The 14,150-nt window shown below is 42.9% G+C and overlaps 1 protein-coding gene across 3 annotated transcripts in view; it reads left to right on the top strand.

Annotated features, from left to right (window-relative positions):
- The first annotated feature begins 4,400 nt into the window (after positions 1 to 4,400).
- arhgap12b (Rho GTPase activating protein 12b) overlaps positions 4,401 to 14,150 on the top strand; it is a 220,588-nt gene continuing 210,838 nt past the window's right edge. For all 3 annotated transcript variants that reach the window (XM_080212046.1, XM_080212037.1, XM_080212026.1), the window contains exon 1: positions 4,401 to 4,591. The gene's annotated coding sequence lies outside the window, so the exon portion shown is untranslated. The remainder of the gene's footprint in view (positions 4,592 to 14,150) is intronic.

The raw sequence follows: 14,150 nt of genomic DNA, 5'->3' as shown, positions 1-14,150 counted from the left end.
TGAGGGATTTTATAAATATGGGCCTTTGGAAAACTAATAAGTGATGTTGTTAATGAACATAAGAAAATGGTGGACATGCTGAATGACTATGTTGTACAAGTATTTACAGTAGAGGAAGAGGTCATCATGCCAGACTTCCAAGAAAACTAGTATTGAGTCAGAGTCAGGAACCTGCCAAAATTAACGGAAGTAAAATAACAATAAGGAAGAAAATAATTGCTCTAGAGAGAGAGAGAGACAAATGCCCAAGATTACATGTTTTCCACCCCAGGGTTTAAAAGTAGATGAGAACATTGAAAATGCCCTAAGTAGAATCTTTCAAATTTCTCTTGATTCAGGAACCGTTCCGTGAAATTGGAAAATAGTGCAATCCACTCCATTATTCAGAGAAGTGAGAGAGCGAAACCAGACAATTTGGACCAGTTAATCAGACATCTGTTGTCTGAAAATTGCTTGAATCTATAATTAAGGATAGGGGGAGTGAACACCTTGAAAACTGCAGGCAGATCAGAGTAAAACAGCATGCGTTCGTAAAGGTTAAGTTGTGCCTGATGAATCTGATTAATATTTTGAAGTTGTGACTAAAGTAGTGTGTAGGGGAATGTCTGTGGATGTTATATTATGGGCTCCCAGAAGGCATTTTGTAAATGCCTTTATGAGAGGTTGTTATTTCAAGGTGAAGCTCACAGAATTCAAATAAAATTATTGACCTGATTAGGAAATCAGCTGAGTGGCAGGAGACAGTGAGTAGGATTAATGGGCAGGTATTCTAATTGGCACAATATAATTAGTCACGCAAGAATCTGTGTTGGGACTACAACTATTCACCGTATTTATCGGTGACCACAGAATGTAGTTGAGGCCAAAACGTTGTCTGATTTAAAGAAGAAATCAGATATAGTTCTTGGGGCTAAAGGGATCAAGGAATATGGGAGGAAGGGGGGATCGGGATGTTGAATTTGATGATCAGCTATGATCAAGATGAATGACGGAGCAGGCTCAAAGAGTCAAATGGCCTACTCCTGCTTCTAGTTTCTATGATTTAAATATTGAACTGAGAGCCATCGATCCAAATTTGCCAATGAAATAAAGACATGTAACACTCTAAGCAGTGTAGATGGAAGCATAAAATTATAAAGAAACATTGCTAGATGAAGTGTTGAGTGAAACTGTTGCAAATGGATTTCAATGTAGGCAACTGGTAATCTACTTTGGACCTACAAAGGATAGAATGGGGTACTTTCTGAATGATGAGAAACAACACTTTTCACTGTATACTAACATGTGACAATAAAAAATCAAATCAAATTAAATTCAAAAGGTCCACAAACACTTGGGGTTTGAGGTATTCAGATCACTAGAATGGCATGAACTGGTACAGAAAATAATCAAAAATGACATTAGAATGCTGCCCTTTATACCTAGAAAACCAGAATGTGATGGGTAGAAAGTCATGTTTCAGATATACATAGCACTGGTTAGACAATACCTGGAGTACTGCATGCAGTTTTAGGCACTACACCTCAGGAAGAATATATTGGCCTTGGAGGAGTGCAACACAGATTGAACATAACATAAGAACATAAGAAATAGGAGCAGGAGTAGGCCACCGAGCCCTTCGAGCCTGCCCCACCATTCAATAAGATCATGGCTGATCTGTCGTGGCTCAGTTCCACATTCCCGCCCTCTCCCCATAACCCTTAATCCCCTCGCTTATCAAAAACCCATCAACCCGCGTCTTAAAAATATTTAGCGAGGCAGCCTCCACCACTTCAACGGGCAGAGAATTCCAGAGATTCACCACCCTTTGAGTGAAGAAGTTCCTCCTCAACTCCGTTCTAAACCGTCCCCCCTTTATCTTGAGGCTGTGCCCCCTAGTCCTACTGTCCTTTCTGAGTGGGAAGAGTCTCTCCATCTCTATCCTATCCATTCCATTCATCATCTTATACGTCTCAATGAGATCTCCCCTCATTCTTCTAAACTCTAACGAGTACAAGCCTAGTTTATTCAGCCTCTCCTCATAGCTCAACCCCCTCAACTCCGGCATCAGCCTAGTAAACCTCCTCTGCACTCCCTCCAAGGCCAAAATATCCTTGCGTAAGTGCGGCGACCAAAACTGCACACAGTACTCCAGCTGTGGCCTCACCAATGCCCTATACAGCTGCAGCAAGACCTCCCTACTTTTATATTCAATCCCCCTCGCTATGAAGGCCAGCATCCCATTCGCCTTCCTGACCACCTGTTGCACCTGCAGGCTGGGTTTTTGCGACTCATGCACAAGGACCCCGAGGTCCCTCTGCACCGTCGCCTGCTGCAGTTTTTCGCCACGTAAGTAATAGTCCTTCCTACCATTATTCCTACCAAAGTGGACCACCTTGCACTTGCCAACATTGAATTCCATTTGCCAGTTCCTGGCCCATTTGCCCAGCCTATCTAGATCCTTCTGCAGACTCTCCACACCCTCCGCGCAATTTGCCGTTCCACCAATCTTGGTGGCATCAGCAAATTTCAACACCATACACTCAGTTCCCTCCTCCAGATCATCTATATAAATGGTAAATAGCTGAGGCCCCAGCACCGATCCCTGGGGCACTCCACTAGTCACCAACCGCCAATCCGAATAGCACCCATTAATCCCCACTCTCTGCCTCCTATTTGACAACCAATCCTCTATCCACGCTAACACCCTACCCCAACTCCATGCCCCCTTACCTTCTGCAATAACCTCTCGTGAGGTACCTTGTCAAAACTGCAAGGAGAGATTACACAAAGAAATCTTGTATTCCTAGGAAATTTGAAGGTTAAGAGGTGATTTAATCAAAGCTTTCAAAAACAGGGATTAGGTAAGGTTGATAGTAAGAAACTATTCATGTTGGATTAGAGGGAATAGTCTGAGGCAGGAATTTTCAGGCCATTCACTCTGGCATGATTCTCCGATCCCACTGCAGTGAATGGAGATTTGGCTGAGTGCCGAATTCCCTGTCCTTGCAGCGGGGTGTGAACGAATGGAAAGTTCTGGCCTGAAAGTTTGAACTAAATGTTCAGGAATATAATTAGGAAACACTTCTTGACTAAAAAGATAATAGAGGCTTGGAACCTTTGTCTGCAATTGATGCCTGGATCCATATTCATTTTAGAACCAAAATAGATAGATTTTTGTTAACCAACAGGCTTAAAGCACAATAAAAGCAAAATAATAAAGACACATGGGTGGGTATTTGGAGTTAGGTTGCAGATCAGTCATTATCTCATTGAATTTTGCTTCTATTCCTATGTTCCTCAGTGTTAGCTGTTGTCAACCCTGTGCAAAATCACAATGTGGAATAAAAATAATCAATGAAATTATTACTTTAAAATGAAACTTTAAAAATCTTTATTAGAGCTGGAACATTGGGGTACAGAGCAACTGCTGACATAACAGAAGTGGCGCCTTTACTGTCATTATTTTTAGAGGAGGATGTTCAAATATGTTTTTGGGTGTCCCTGATTACTTAATTGAGCTTGTTACTATGTACCGGAGAAGTCAGAATAGTTTCCTTTGCTAATTGGGTATTCCACTGTTGCCACATAGTGATTTTTTAAAAAAGACGTTCTAATGAATTTGCCACAGTTTATTTTGTGAAAATTCACAGGGTCATTTTCTTCATAAACTATCAATGCCCTATGCAGTCTAACTCCATTTGTGTGGACGGTTGCGATGTGATTATATTGAGGTTAACCGCTTGCAGCAAAGCGGCTTACACTTCGAGACTTCCATGTGCAATTGAAGTATGAAACCAGAATGACCCTGTTCCTTTGTACAAGTTCAGATACGGGCTGGGGTTGAAGGGTAATTCTCGAGGTTTTGATCCCGGGGTCCTGTCAATAATATCAGTCAGAGGGGGAAACACAGCGAATCCAACAGGCTGCATTGCTTGCTAACAGTTTACAATTAGTAATCGCTCGCCTCTTCAACCAACCCTCACATCCAACCGCAGCGAGTGCGATTTATTTTGCTTTGGTGCGCTGGGGAAGAGCCAGGAAAGCGGCTTTTAATCTTGCGCCATGATTAGACCCTGAGGGGCCTCGGGGCCTTTTGTTGTCCGTTGGTGGCGGCGCCCACTCGCCCGGCGCTCTGACCCCATGCAGCCGCGAGGCGTCGCTGCCAGGCAACGGCTGGCGCCGCGCGCGCACACGCAGTCTGAATTGGAGCGACGGCGGAGGGGGAAACGGGAGAACGAGGCGCATGCGTGTTTGAACGACATCACTGGCCCTTCAGTTTAGAATAGGGAGAGAGGTGCATGCGCGCACACTGGGTCACCACCGAGAAAGAGAGGCGCATGCGCGCACGTTGGTTTCCCCCCACAGGGAAGAGAGGCGCATGCGCGCAGCCCGGGCGGACGGGGGCAGAGTGGCGGGTGGGCGCATGCGCCGCCAGTGGAAACGAGGCGAGATGTTGTTTGTTGGAGGGATTAGAATAATGATTCAAAGAAATAAAATCACATCAGTGAGGGAGTCGTCAGTTTACAGCCATTAAACCAGGTTTCCAGTGATTTTAAACCTGCACCAATCACCCCCTTCCCCGGCTGCTGTCGCCACCGTCCCGGAGCAGGTGCGTGGTGGTTTAATTTTTAAAAAACGTTATATTACTCAAAGTTTGATGCGTGAAGTGAATTTGCAGCGAAAAAGTTTCTGTTGTCTCCCTTTGTTTTTTTTTGTCTTTCTCCTCTTCGCTTGTCGCCAGTGTGAGTGTGATCGCCTTCTCCTGCCTCTCCCGGTTGGGTGTGTGTGTGTGTGGGCGAGGAGGCCGGGACCGGGGCCTCGGTTAAAACGAAGGAGGAAGCGGCAACCACAAGATTAACCTGAGATTTACTCAGCGGCCGCGCTCCTTCCCCCCCCGCCCCCCTTTTAAAGGTCAGATCTATCAACCATACAGACATATCAACCATCGCGCCGAGTTGGGCTCCGTGCACTGGCAGATTTATTCCACCCTGAACACAACAACCACTCTCCCTCCGTGCACTGTTACTCCTACCCACAGCCACTCCTCTCCCCATAACCCTTTCCCTTACAATCCTCAACACATCCACCACCACCACCCTCCAAACCACAACCCTCCCCGCACACACTTGTTTTAAATCGACAGAAATCGTGCTGAAGATTGAGAGGAACTCGTAAATCTTCACACGCTTGAGTTGCGTGCACATTTCCCCCTCTGCCTTATTATTTCATCGCCAGAACGGCAGGGTTTCTCTTTGCTCGCTGTCTTACCCTGAAGCTGTACGTGTGTTTATTATACCAGTTATTGCTCTCCTGATAAGCGTCATTGTGAATATCGTGCAGTGTTAAAACCGAGTTACAAGGTGTGTTTTGCCTATAATTTTTGTATTGCTTTTAAAAACATTGCCCCTACTACTGGAAATATTTCACTGATCAGGAATGAACTGGGTGGCAAGTTGCGACATGACCCAGGGACGCAAGGTTTTTACTTTGTAGCTTTCTCTCCCCGCCTCCCCTCCCCCGGCGGCTCCAGGGAAATCGGCTTATTGTGAACTTAAGTCCCTCTCCAACCACCGTCATACTTGCTGGCTTTTTTCTCCCCAAATATTCCCTGTTTCACTATTGAATTCTCTTGGCTCAACTGCCCAGCCCTCACCATATGCTCACCAAATTCCTCTGAACTCTGGGCTTTTATCCTCGGAATTATAGTTTCAAATTCTTGAATCCTCTGGATATCAAGTTTATGCTTCTGCACTGGATTGCACTGCAAGACGCAGCTACCATATCTTTGACTTTCTGTTGCATATATTTTAAAGTAATTTTGATCAGCTTCAGCCATTTTTCCCTGTTGCTGTGGAGGGTCTGAGGGACTTCAGTATCCTGGTGAGCCAGTAGCCAGTGTTTGGACTGGTTCTTCTGGTTTGTCTGCCTCAGTTATAATTTGATTCTTGATGAGCTATATATCATTCTGAACTGAAGCACATTGCTTTGTCACTTCTGGATTGTATGGTGACTTCTAACTTTGCTGCCATCTTTTGTCCTGCAGCCGATTCTACGCATTTCCTGGACCTTCATTCTGGCAGGAATTCCTCCCTTAGTATGTCCTTTGAGACTCATTCTCATTTGTTTGGTGGCATTTGTCACCAAACTTGGACAGTGGTTCATTAATGCACCACACTGATCCCATCTAACTTGTCAACTTTAATCCACTGAGTTATGACTTTAACTCTGGACTCGCCCTATTGTTTCCTTTATATTCTCAACACAACACGAGCTACATAACCAGCCTATATAATTTAAGACCAAAAAAGAAAGCACTGGAAAATCTCAAGGTCTGGTGGCATCCGTAAGGCGAGAAAAGAGCTGATGCTTTGAGGTTAGATGACTCTTTGTCAAAGCTGGGTTTTCTTTTGGTTTCAGATCCCAGCATCCACAGTAATTTGCTTTTATTTATGTAATTTAAGTTTTCTCTGTCAATTTGCATGCGCACGTTCCTGATGCTGCAGATCTGAGCCTGATGATTCCATTTTAACCTTGTTATTTCCCATCTTGTGCTTTTCTATCCCTTTAAGACCCTTCTCTCCTGTCATTAGGCACCTTACATTTCTCCTCTTTCAGGTACTCAACCCTTCCTTATCCTTGACTTTCCTGTCCCTCTGCCATCCCAAGCTTGACTCCTTCCTCAATTAGATTGCTTTTTCTTTTTATATCTGCCTTGGCATCCTTCAGAGGTTGCATGGAGGCAAATCAAATTAGTAACAACACCATAGAGGAGCAATTCGTCAGTGTATCTGAGGTGGATTTCTGGATCAATACGTTTGGGAATCAATGTGAGACTAGTCCATCCTAGACTGGCTGTTGTGTAATGAGAAAATAATAATTAGAAATCTAAGTGTCCGAGGCCTTTGGGGATGAGCGACTGTAATATGATAGAATTCTTCATCGAAATGGAGAGTGACATAATGGATTCTGGGACGAGGATCCTGAAAGTAAAGGAAATTGATGGAATGAAGTGCAAGTTGCCTATGATGGATTGGGGAATGTTACTTAAATGGGTAATGGTGGGAAGGTAATGGCAAACATTCAAAGCGCATGGGTCAACTGTGACAATTGTTTTATTGTTGTCTGGCACAGAAGTAAAGTGGGAAAGATGGTCAAACAACGGCTTACAAGTGAGATTAGAGATAATATTAGACCCAAGGAAGAGGTATACAAATTGGCCAAAAAAAAAAAGCAGACCCGAGGATTGAACGCAGTTTAGAATTCAGCAAAGGGGGACAAAGGTATTGATTAAGAAGGCAAAAATAGAGTTGGCTTGTGGGCAACATAAAAACTGACTGTAAAACTTTCTATAAGTATGTGAAGAGGACAAGATTGGTGAAGACAAATGTAGGTCCCTCAGTCAAATAATCCCCAGGGCCTGATCATCTATAATGCAGGCTACGTAAAGTGGCCCTAGAAATAGTGGCTGCATTGGTTATTTTACAGGATTCTATAGGTTCTGGAACACTTCCAGAATCTATGGAAGGTAGCAAATGCAACACCTTAGGGAGTTAGAAAGAAAATGGGGAGTTATAGAACAGTCAGCCTGATGTCAGTAGTGGGGAAAAAAGTCCATTGTGGAAGATCTTATAGCAGAGCACTTGGAAAGCAGTGGCACTATCGGACAAAGTCAGCATGGATTTACAAAAGACAATTCTTCAAGGATGTAATGAGTAGAGTTCAAGGGGAGCTAGTGGATATGTTTGTTTGGCATTTCAGGCTTTTAACATCTTCCCATGCAAGAGATCAGTGTGTAGAATTAAAGTGCATGGGATTGGTAGTAGTACGTTAAGATGGGTAAAAACTGGTTGGCAGACAGGAATAAATGGATCTTTTTTCCAAGTGGCAGGCAGTGACTAATGGAGTACCACAGAGATCATTGCTAGGACCCTAGCTATTCGCAATATATATTAATGATTTAGATGAAGGAACTAGATGTAAAATCTCCAGATTTGCTGATGACACAAAGCTGGGTGGGAGGGTGAACTGTGAGGAGGAGGTAGAGATGCTTCAGTGTGATTTGGACAAGCTTAGTGAGTGGGCAGATGCGTAACAATGCAGCACAATGTGGTTAAATGTGAGATTATCCACTTGGTAGCAAAGGCAGGAAGACAGATTATCTGAATTGCAATAAATTGAGGGGAATGTGCAATACAATTTGGGTGTCCTTGTGCACCAGTCACTGAAGGTAAGCATGCTAGTGCAGCAGGTATTAAAGAAAGCAAATCGTATGTTGTCCTTCAGGGAACTTGATGTGACCATGCAGGAATATTGTGTGCGGATTTGGTCTCCTTATCTGAAGAAAAATGTTCTTACTTAAAGAAGTGTGCAACAAAGGTTTACTGGATTGATTCAGTGATGACGGGATTGACATACGAAGGGAGATTGGATCAGTTAGAGTTGTGTTCACTGGAATTTAGAAGAATGAGGGAAGATCTCATAGGAACCAATAAAATTCTAACATCATTAGACAGGTAGATGAAGGAAGGATAGTCCTGATGGTGGGGAATCCAGAACCAGCAGCTGCAATCTAATGATATGGAGTAAACCACTTAGGACTGAGGTGAGGAGAAATTTCTTCACCCAGAAAGTGGTGAGCATGTGAAATTCACTTTCACACAAAACACTTGATGGCAAAACATTGTTTTCCAAGAAGGAAAATAGATATATTGCTTGGGGCTAAAGTGGGGCAAGTTATTAAGTTTGATCAGCAATGAATGATGGAAAAGGCTCAATGGGCAGAATGGCCTTTTTTGTTTTTCTATGTCAAGGGGATGGTTAGATTCTCTCTTTGAGTTGGTCTTTACCTGGCACTTCATGGCATGAATGCTACTTGATATTTATTAGCTTAAGCCTTGATATCGTCATGGTCTTGTTGCATTTGGACATGGGCTGCTTCAGAGTGAAGGCGATGGCCTAACAGTGGTATTGCTAGACTATTAATCCAGAAACTCAGCTAATATTCTGGGGATCCGGGTTCGAATTCCACCACAGCAGATGATGGAATTTGAATTCAATAAAAAAATCTGGAATTAAAAATCTACTGATGACCATGAAACCATTGTTTGTTGTCATAAAAACCCATCTGGATCACTAATGTCCTTTAGGGAAGGAAATCTGCCTGGTTTGGCCTATATGGACTCCAGAGACACAGCAATGTGCTTGACTGTCAGTTGCCCTTCGGCAACTAGGGATGGGCAATAATTGTTGGCCAGCCAGCGACGCCCATATCCCACAAAAAAAAAGTGAGGAGTGGTGAATCAGTCTAAGTCTTCATTCATGACATGCCTTTCAGGACTTCAAAACATTCCAAAGAGCTATTAAAGCCTCTATTTTAATGTAGGAAAACATGCTGCAAATACACATGCAGCTTGTCACCACAAACCATAATGAGGTAATGGCTGGACAATGAATTAGTTTTAGTAATGTAGGTTGAGCAATAAATATTGGCCCAAGACACACCATAATGTAATTAAGTATATTAATGAGTCTGTTTAAAATAAAATAGAATACAGCAAGGATTCCTTTCTAGAGGGACAGAATTAAAAAATAGAGAAGTTACATTAAACTGGTCTTGAAATGTCTAGACCACATTTGGAGTCCCATGAACAGTTTTGTCTCAGTATTATAGTTATACAGTGATTGAGCATAGGGGAAGGTGCAAAAATAGATTTACTAGAATGATACCAGAACTGAGAGGCCAGATTGATCAATAAAAATCAAACCGGTTATTGGCTCTTTTCTCTGAAAATGAGAAGTCTGAAGAGGTACCTGATATAGCTGTTAAAATTATGAAAGGGTTTAATGGGGTAGACCTAGGATATTGCCTGGATGAGTGCACCCCAAAAACATTGACAAAGCTTGATGCCATCCAGGACAAAGCAGCCTGCTTAATTTACACCCCATCTGGAACCTTAAATATTTACTCCCTCCACATTGGCAGTGTGTACCATCTACAAAATGCATCGCAGCAACTCCCAAGGCTCCTTCAACTTCTAAACCTGAAATCTGTATCACCCAGAAGGACAAGAGCAGGAGATGCATGGGAGTACCACCATCTGCAAGTTTCCCTCCAAACCACATGCCATCCTGACTTTGAACCGGATCACTGCTCCTTCACTGTCACTTACATGGACTGCAGTGTTTCTAGGAATCAGCTCACCACCATATTCTCAAGGGTAGTAGGAGATGAACAACAAATGCTAGCCCATGGCGGAAAAAATATTTTTAATAGAGACCAAACTATGGATTGTAAATATAAAATAATCATGAATCATGTAGGAAATTGAGGAGAAGCTCTTTACCCAGAGATTGGTTAGGATGTGGACCAACAACTATAATAAAGAATAGTTGAACCAACTAACATAGATGTATTTAAGGGAATATTGAATAAGCCCATGAGGGAGAAAGTAATGAAGGGATAGTTTAGTGAAAAAAAACTGGGAGGAGGATGGTGTGTAGCAGAAATATTGGAGTGGATCTGAATGGCCTGTTCCTATGCTGTAAGTACTGTGTCAGGTTATAGAGAAAGCTGGTGAGAACTCCCCAGTTCCTTGAACAATTTATCATTTATGTCCACCCGAGGGAGCAGATTTCAATTTAACATCATCCACATTCATGGTGACGATTTTTGATAGGAAAAAGATGCTGTGACAATACAAAATAAAGGGTAACATTCTTTAAAGGGGTGCAGGAGCAGAGGGACCTGGGTGTATGTATGCATTGGATCATTGAAGGTGGCAAAATGAGTTGAAAGAGCAGTAAATAAAGCATGTAGTAATTTGGGTTTTATTAATAGAGGCATAGAGTACAAGAGCAAGGAGGTTCTGCTGAACTTATTACTCAAGACACTAGCTAATTAGACCTTAGCTGGAATATTGTGTACAGTTCTGGGCACCACACTGTAGGAAGAAGGTGAATGCATTGGAGTGAATGCAGGAAGGGGTTTACAGGAACAGTTGCAATAAGAACATAACATAAGAAATAGGAGCAGGAGTAGGCCATCTAGCCCTTCGAGCCTGCCCCGCCATTCAATAAGATCATGGCTGATCTGTCGCTGCTCAGTTCCACTTTCCTGCCCTCTCCCCATAACCCTTAATCCCCTCTCTTATCAAAAACCCATCAACCCGCGTCTTAAAAATATTTAGCGAGGCAGCCTCCACCACTTCAACGGGCAGAGAATTCCAGAGATTCACCACCCTTTGAGTGAAGAAGTTCCTCCTCAACTCCGTTCTAAACCGCCCCCCTTTTACCTTGAGGCTGTGCCCCCTAGTCCTACTGTCTTTTTTGAGCGGGAAGAGTCTCTCCACCTCTATCCTATCCATCCCATTCATCATCTTATACGTCTCAATGAGATCTCCCCTCATTCTTCTAAACTCTAATGAGTACAAGCCTAGTTTATTCAGCCTCTCCTCATAGCTCAACCCCCTCAACTCTGGTATCAGCCTAGTAAATCTCCTCTGCACTCTCTCCAAGGCCAAAATATCTTTGTGCAGGTGCGGCGCCCAAAACTGCGCACAGTACTCCAGCTGCGGCCTCACCAATGCCCTAAACAGCTGCAGCAAGACCTCCCTACTTTTATATTCAATCCCCCTCGCTATGAAGGCCAGCATCCCATTCGCCTTCCTGACCACCTGCTGCACCTGCAAGCTGGGTTTTTGCGACTCATGCACAAGGATAAGAAACTTCAGTTATTATTTGATTTAGTATTGTCACATGTATTGGTGTACAATGAAAAATATTGTTTCTTGCGTGCTATACAGACAGTATACTTTGCATAGAGAAGGAAAGGAGAGAGTATACAATGTTACAGTCATAGCTAGGGTGTAGAGAAAAATCAGCTTAATTTGAGGTAGGTCCATTCAAAAGTTTGAAGCAGGGAAGAAGCCATTCTTGAGTCACTTGGTATGTGCGCTCAGACTTTTATATCTTTTCCCTGACAGAAGAAGGTGGAAGAGAGATTATGTTCGGGGTGTGTGGGATCCTTAATTATTCTGGCTGCTTTTCTGAGGCAGCGGGAAGTGTAGACAATGGGTGGGAGGTGTTTGAGTGTTGGATTGGGCTTTGTTCATGACCCTTTGTAGTTTGTTGCGGTCTTACACAGCAGAAGGCGTACAAAGCTGTGATACAGCCATAGAGAATGCTTTCTATGGTGCATCTGTAAAAGTTGGACAGAGTCAGAACTGACATGCCAAATTTCCTTAGCCTCCTGAGGAAGTAGAGGCGTTGATGGGCTTTCTTAACTATAGCGGGGGTGGTGGTGGGGGGTGGGGGGGGGGGGGGGGGGGGAGAGAGAGAGAGAGAGAGAAAGAACCAGGACAAGTTATTGGTGATCTGGACACCTAAAAACTTGAAGCTTTTAACCATTTCTACGTCATCCCCATCAATGTAGACAGGGGCATGTTCTCCGCTACGTTTCCTGAAGTCGAAGATTGAGAATCGATTGGAGAGGTTGGGACTGTTTTGAAAGAAAGGAAGGCTATGAGGAGTTTTGACGGCGATGTTCAAAATCATGAATGGGCTAGATAGAGTAGGTAAGAAGAAACTGTTCCTGCTTGTAAAAGGATGAAAAATGCGTTGGCGCCGATTTGAAGTGATTTTCCAAAGAAGCAGATATGATATGACTTTTTCACATGACAAGAGGTTTGAGTCTATAAGTGTGTGGTGGAGGTACAGTTCTGTACTAGGGTTATATGAACTCAAAACATTAACTCTGTTTCTCTGTTTATAGATGCTACCAGACCTTCTGGGTATATCCAGCATTTTCTGTGTGCACCTATTGTTTAATATCATTTGTAAAACTGAGCTCTAACACTGGTTCTCCATTTCTGCGTGACTAGGAAAAATAGTTATGTACACAATTGTATAAGTAACCTTTTAAACTTCATGGTTTCCACTTGCTACAATATAGTTTTGCATTGATTAAATTTAAGTTGCCTCACATGGCTTGTGTCAAGCATGATGTGGATATGCCGGCATTGGACTGGGGTAAACATGGTAAAAAGTCTGACAACACCAGGTTTCAGTCCAGCCGATTTATTTGATAGTAAACTCACTAGCTTTCGGGTTAGCCCCTTCGTCAGGTGAATGGAGAGTTCTGGCCTCAGACAGAGCATATAAAGCACAGACAGTTTACAGATTACTGATTAGAATGCGAATCTTTACACCTAACCTGCTGTTCAAGTCTTAACGTGGCTGACAATGTGAGTGGAAGGAGCACTGATCACAGGTTAAAGAGATGTGTATTGTCTCCAGACAATACAGTAAGTGAGGTTTTGCAAACCCAGGCAAGTCACGGGGGTTACAGATAGTGCGACATGAACCCAAGATCCCTGTTGAGACCGTCCTCATGTGTGCGGAACTTGGCTATCATGAGGATGGTCTCAACAGAGATCTTGGGTTCATGTCGCACTATCTGTAACCTCCGTGACTTGCCTGGGTTTGCAAAACCTCACTTACTGTACTGTCTGGAGACAATACACATCTCTTTAACCTGTGATCAGTGCTCCTTCCACTCACATTGTTAGTCACTTTAAGACTTGAACAGCAAGTTAGGTGTAAAGATTCGCATTCTCATCAGTAATCTGTCTGTGCTTTATATGCTCTGTCTGAGGCCAGAACTCTCCATTCACCTGACGAAGGGGCTAACCCGAAAGCTAGTGAGTTTACTATAAATAAATCGGTTGGACTGAAACCTGGTGTTGTCAGACTTTTTATTGTGTCAAGCAAGCAGAAAACTTCTGGAGTTATAATTGCAACCTGTAAATATTCTCAAGTTAAATAGATCAGACGGAACAATTTAAAAGCTCAGATGACTTGAACTGTAAGTGGATTCCTGAGATGATGGACCACCTTTATATAAACATGATAAAAGTAATGTTTAATGTATTTGTATATTAAAACTTGAAAATATAATCACCAGAATAATTTTAAAGTTTAAGTTTATTTATTAGTCACAAGTAGGCTTACACTAACGCTGCAATAAAGTTACTGTGAAAATCCCCTTGGGAACAATTTCACAGGACTGATAGTTGACCAAGCTTATAAAAGTGTCACCTACTTGAAAAACGTGTTTGCTGAAATCCAGCTATGTTTAATAATGAGTTGTAATGCTCTTGTATGTATGTTAT

Source organism: Carcharhinus amblyrhynchos, chromosome 2, assembly GCF_965287045.1.
Source record: "Carcharhinus amblyrhynchos chromosome 2, sCarAmb.v2.hapA, whole genome shotgun sequence".
Classification (NCBI taxonomy): Eukaryota; Metazoa; Chordata; class Chondrichthyes; order Carcharhiniformes; family Carcharhinidae; genus Carcharhinus; species Carcharhinus amblyrhynchos.
Note: the sequence above shows the minus strand (reverse complement) of the source record. Positions and strands in the feature narration are given on the sequence as shown.